General features: G+C 36.5%; 1 pseudogene; it reads right to left on the bottom strand.

The window, feature by feature from the left end:
* Positions 1 to 1311: 1311 nt before the first annotated feature.
* Positions 1312 to 3617, bottom strand: LOC123821849 (annotated as a pseudogene).
* Between the last annotated feature and the right edge of the window lie 2012 nt (positions 3618 to 5629).

The following is a 5629-nucleotide window of genomic DNA, read 5'->3' as shown; positions in this document are numbered from 1 at the left end:
AGTTTCCTGAGCATGACTAAGCAAATGCTTTTCTTTCATTACCTCACCTGTACCAAGTTAAAACAGCCTGTGAGCTATGCAGTGTTATTTCATTTAACAAGAGAGTAAACTGAGGCTCAGGTAGGTTAAGTAAGTTACCCAAGATCTTTCCGCCTGTGAACGCTGGAATCAGGATTCAAAACTTAGCTATATCTAGCCTGTGATCTTCACCTCCACACTACGTAACTTCCCAGGAACAAACCTCACAGAGTTTCACTCTGAATCACGTTCTATATAAAATAGAATTCATGAAGCTCTTCTTCCTAAATAAGATTTCACTTTAAGATGACATCATATTTGCTGAGAGCTCAGAAAGATAAATGTTTTAATCAGACACTGCTGCTCCTTAACAATTTAGCATGTTTGTGTATTTCACTGTTTCCCTCTAAATATATATGCCTAAATATCCCCCCTTTTTTTGATCCTGTTTCCTACTCATGTCTTCTGATTTCCACTTATGTCTAAACATACATGATAAAAACAAAAGATAAAATACTTTAGAATAGCCAAAGCCTGAAAATTATAATTTTATTCAGAGAATGTCATATAGTGTATATTTAAGATCACTTACCTGGACTTGAGGAGAACCAGTTTCTTATTAACTAAATTAACTTTGTTGATAAAAAACATGATCAATTTTACTGTTTTCTTCCATTACTGCCCCATTGTTCTGTACAATTTTTCTTTTTTCCTATAATTGAATATCGATCACTTACTCATATCCTCTGTATAGAATAGGAGCTGGCCTAGAAGGACAACCTTCTCTTGCACATCTGCATAGTCTCTCCCAGCCCTTTTTATGTAAGGTAATGTCAAAATAGAGACACATTTAGCTTTTATTGGATAATGTGCTTTTGTTTTGTTTTGTTTTTGTTTCTGTGCTCTTGTATTTCAAGTTCTTTCCAAAACAAGGCCTTAGTAACCCCCAGCTTCAAGTATGCTTCTGGGCTTTGTCTTGTGTTCATGACTGGGTTTGGATATCTGTTCATCAATGTTAAACCCCTGGATAGAAGATGTGACCAAGGAGGACCCCTCTTCCATGTCACAAGTCCTATGCTGATTTCAGAGATGACAGCAGTGGCCAATGTACAAAACCCACTGGACTGTTCCTTTGGAATTGGGCTGTGATGAGAAGTGCCTGCCAGGAATATCATCATCTTTTCCATGACCCTTTCTCTCAAGTTTCTAAAGATATAGCAGTGAATAATCTTCTTTGAAAATACTGGATAATTAAAAAGAAAAACAACCACATGCTTCCAATGCCTTGCACTGTCAGATATTTTGGGTTAAGTTCAGCTGCTGGATGAGCTGATGGATAAGTTCACCTCCATAGCCATGTGAGCCCACATTGAGGAAACCTACTCAATTTGGGGGGCCACTAAGAGATGGAAAGGGCACAGGAACCCTGAAATCTCCTGGAAATTCTTCCCTGGGAAGGCAATTTTACAAAAGAGGTCTTTTAAGCTAATGAGACCAAACTTTCCCAGATGTTCCTCAATCACTGTGTTGCCTGTCAAAGAGATCTTATTCTTGATCTTGGCTTGCCCATGTTTCAGGATGAGTTCCCTGACAGACTTCGGATTTGGAAATCCCCAGGTCATGTAGATTTCACTATACATAGTGTTTTCATGGTTGAGGAGGTCACTGTGACAAAAACACCCCTGAAAATCTTCAGGCAAAGCCTTGCAATGGTCCTCTGTACCATTAAACTTACTCCCCATTAATTCTTTGGATGCTACAACAAAGGCCAAGGAATGTTCATCTGGCACTTCCAAACCCCAAGGTTTCACTTTTAGTCATCTGAGGTGCAGCCTGTTACGTTGTTGCTGCCAGGCATCATGCAGGCACCATTCCAGTTGCCGAAACCTGAGATCTTTTCTTTTCATCTCCTTCTTTTTAAAAGTGCCTGCTTTGCCTGGGTGGCTATGAAAGCCTGATAAGTCTTTCTCTTTTTTAGGTTTTCTGGAACCAAAGGGGTCTTTCTTCTTTGCCCTTCCTCGCTGTCTTTCCAATGCTGTAGCTACTGCTCATGCACAATCATACCATGTGAGGAAGGGAGGACCTGCTCTATGTCGCCTTGACCATAGAGATGTCTCTTCTAGCTCACACCTGGGATAGCAAGCTCCTTCTTCAGAGCAAGAACTGCTGAGGGCTTGCTAACTCTGATTCCTGCTAAAAGTTGCACAAAACCTTCACGCCATTTCTGATCGTTTTAGAGCCCTGTGATCTTCAAACTCAAGCTCTTTTAAGCTATAGTCTCATAAAGCTGGTGGCTGGGCTATAAACAATGAAATGCTTCCCACAATGCCTGAATAATGTGATTTTAAGAAACTTTTTTTTACATTACACAAATAATTCATGAATGCATTCTATTTTTTAAAGATTTAAAACATGGAGATGAAATCAAGCCACCTTTGAAAGCCACCTTCAACTGTTAGCCCTGCCATCCCCACAGGTGACTGACTCCATGACACCTGTCACATGTTTATTCTGTACCTTTCATTAATGCCTTTTACATAAATGTCATATACAGCCAGAACTACTCTATTGTTTTTTTACACATCTTTGTGTTTACATACCGTATTTTTACAACTTTCATTTTTATTGTACAGTCTTAGAATTATGTTGCTATTACTAGAAATATGTCTGACTCATTCTTTTTAACTTGCACAGTGTTTCATAGAATAAAAATATTAAGATTTATTTAACCACTCCCCATACAGAAACATTTAAGTTCTTGCCAAGATTTTATTATTATATATGTTGCTGAAATAAACATTTGAGTTTATTACTCCTTATATACATATGTTATTCTAAGGTAGATACTGACTTATTCATAGGTCTTACACAAAGAGGTATTTCTGTCTAGAAAGTTACAGGGTCATAAAGGCTCAGGTAATAAAGTAACAACCTCCTCAATCCTGGAGTCAGGAGTTTTAAAAATCCTATTGATTTAGCAGCAGTTGTATTTTTTCCCATGGAAAGCATACTGTAGTGGAAATCAAAGGAAATGGACACTAACCCCCTTCTGCTGCTAATTAGAAGATAAGCGGCCTTTCCAGATTCCCATTTCCTCATTCTATGGTATTAGGGGCCAGGACTAGATGATTTATTTCTCAGAAATGTTTCAGAAAAATGTCATATTTCTGTTCTTCTTTTATTGATTCATTCACAAGTATACACAAGGCATTACAATCCACGATGTTTCCCTAAGGACTAACAAGACATAAAACCAGGAAACAAAGCAATGTATAAACAGATAGGTATCATTTAAACAAATGTATCTAGGAAACAAAATGTGTGCTTTCTGAGAGAGAAAGAGAGAGAAGATAAACACTTAGATTTATTTAGTTTGCTTTGTCTGAATAAGGCAGCTGCTTGGTACAGCTTTATCTGTGAACAATAAAATCTGGAATGAAGTTACTGTCTCCTCCCAGCACCCACCTCAGGTGGAGGCACAGGGAGATTTGTTTAAACAAGTGCTTACGTGTTTCTGTGGCTGCAATGTAGTAATTGCCAGGAATAGCTTTGGCCAACAGTGAGACTTGGAGTTCTGGGGGCTGTTTTTTGTGTTTCATGACTCTTAGCTCCCCAAATTCTGTCTCAAGGCCCATCTGATGGATTATTTTCCTAAATATTGTCCTTTCATCTGCTACTTCATGAACCGTACTTAGCACACACCCACACTGAATGAAGAAGGGCTCGAGAAAGAGGAAGTATAGGGGATGGACTTGCTCAATAAGAGACTTGTGAATACATTACTTTTTAACTGCCCCCCCCAAAGAAACCAAAACTATTTTTATCAAGGTTTTTAAGATTCCTCTTTTTTAGCCCTGAGCATATATATGTATGTATGCATATATATATATACATATACGTATATATACATATATACATGCATACATATATATATATATATATCTTTGTTTATTTTAGCTTTTTTCTTGAAGTTACAGTATCTTCAAAGGCAAAATGATTATAGGAAGACACAAAAAGATGAATCAAAACATAGACAATATAAAGTAATTCAAAACTTGAATTATCAGTCTTCCAGGAGGACAGCCAGAAATAAATTATGTAAAGTATAGTTATATTAAAATGAGGGAAACATGCCAGTATCAACACTGCATTTACAATTACAATACAAATAATGAAAAACCCAACCAGGAAAGAACCATAAGTCCCTGTTTGGTGATGCCATGCTTGGTCCGATAGATGAATGTAGTTTCAATTTAAACTGTGTCTGCCCACACAGAGTGGAAAAGTGAAACACTCTGAGGGGCTGAGTTCACAGCATGATGTCACTAAGCCATCAACAATTATATACATTTGGTTAAGCTTAACTGAGTTCAAGTGACAAAATTGGATCTCTACCAAAAAGAGTCTACCTTTCATTGAAAGTATTTCAAAGTTCTCAAACCTCCCTCAAAACCAAATTAATTTCAGAATGTGCTACTTTTAAACCAAGAAAAGAAAAACAAACAGGGAGAGAGAAACAGGCTACCTGTATGTTTGGCAAGGCCTCAGCGTGATTAATGTAGTAAGAAAGTAATAGCTCTATAAACATTAGAAATTACTATTCTGGAAAATTCAAGGAAAATGTTTTTGCCCAATTTTAATATTTTTTTTAAGAAATTGCTTGGGAAAAGCAGGATAGTAGCATGGAAAGAGCACTGGACTGGAAGTTAAGAAACTGGATTTCCGCTGTTGCTCTTTCATTAGCTTGCACTGCGTACTTACACGATTTAATTTTACTTCTCTAGGCTTAACGTTCTTCAGCCGTGAAAGAGGAAGAGCATTCAACCCGAGGCCCCTTTCAGCTTTAACCCAACAGCCGAGTGAGCTATGACTTTTGGTTGTTCGTGTAGAAAAGTAGCAGATTAAGGTAGCCCACACAGATCGGCTCTACAAAAGCCAAGTGAAGTTGAAAGGTGTTTAATTATTCAGTAGACCGTATGCTGCTCTTTGTACATTTCACCTCACTCTATTGGGTAAATGATCCTCTCTCGATCATAGTGCTTCGTGAATAAGGTGTATAATAAACTCAAAATTTTGGAACACAGTAAGTTCATCCGACGTCTTATACTTAAGTCTCAGCCTTCCATTTCAAAATCTTTCCCTAGTAGACTGAGGCTAATTCTTTGACCATGAATCAATAATATGGTAAATATAGTTTGAACATTTCTTTGTTCTAACCACTGTTAAAATTATATTTTAATCTCCATAGTGTAAAGTTAATATTTTTGCATCTTTCTTCTAAATATGAAATGTAGAAAAAATCCTCTAGATTGTTAATCAGTGTACCACAGGCCTTTAGCTTGCTACTGTTATTTATTTTTTGAATTAATTTATGCAAAAATAAAACACCTGGTTAGAATTTATTTATGATTGAATTAATCTCAGATTTATTATAATTTTCAAATTATATTGCACTTTTGTACTGGTATATTTAACCTCTGATTTGTAGATATAAATATTAATTAATTTATATGTTTGATGAAATAAGACAAATGATATTTATTTGGGGAAATATATAACAATAAAGTGGAGATACTGACCTAAAATATTTCACGTGTAATCATTCTTACAT

Source organism: Phyllostomus hastatus, unplaced genomic scaffold (assembly GCF_019186645.2).
Source record: "Phyllostomus hastatus isolate PE091 unplaced genomic scaffold, TTU_PhHast_1.1 phas_contig_40, whole genome shotgun sequence".
In the NCBI taxonomy this organism is placed as follows: Eukaryota; Metazoa; Chordata; class Mammalia; order Chiroptera; family Phyllostomidae; genus Phyllostomus; species Phyllostomus hastatus.
This window is presented reverse-complemented; position numbering and strand designations above follow the sequence as displayed.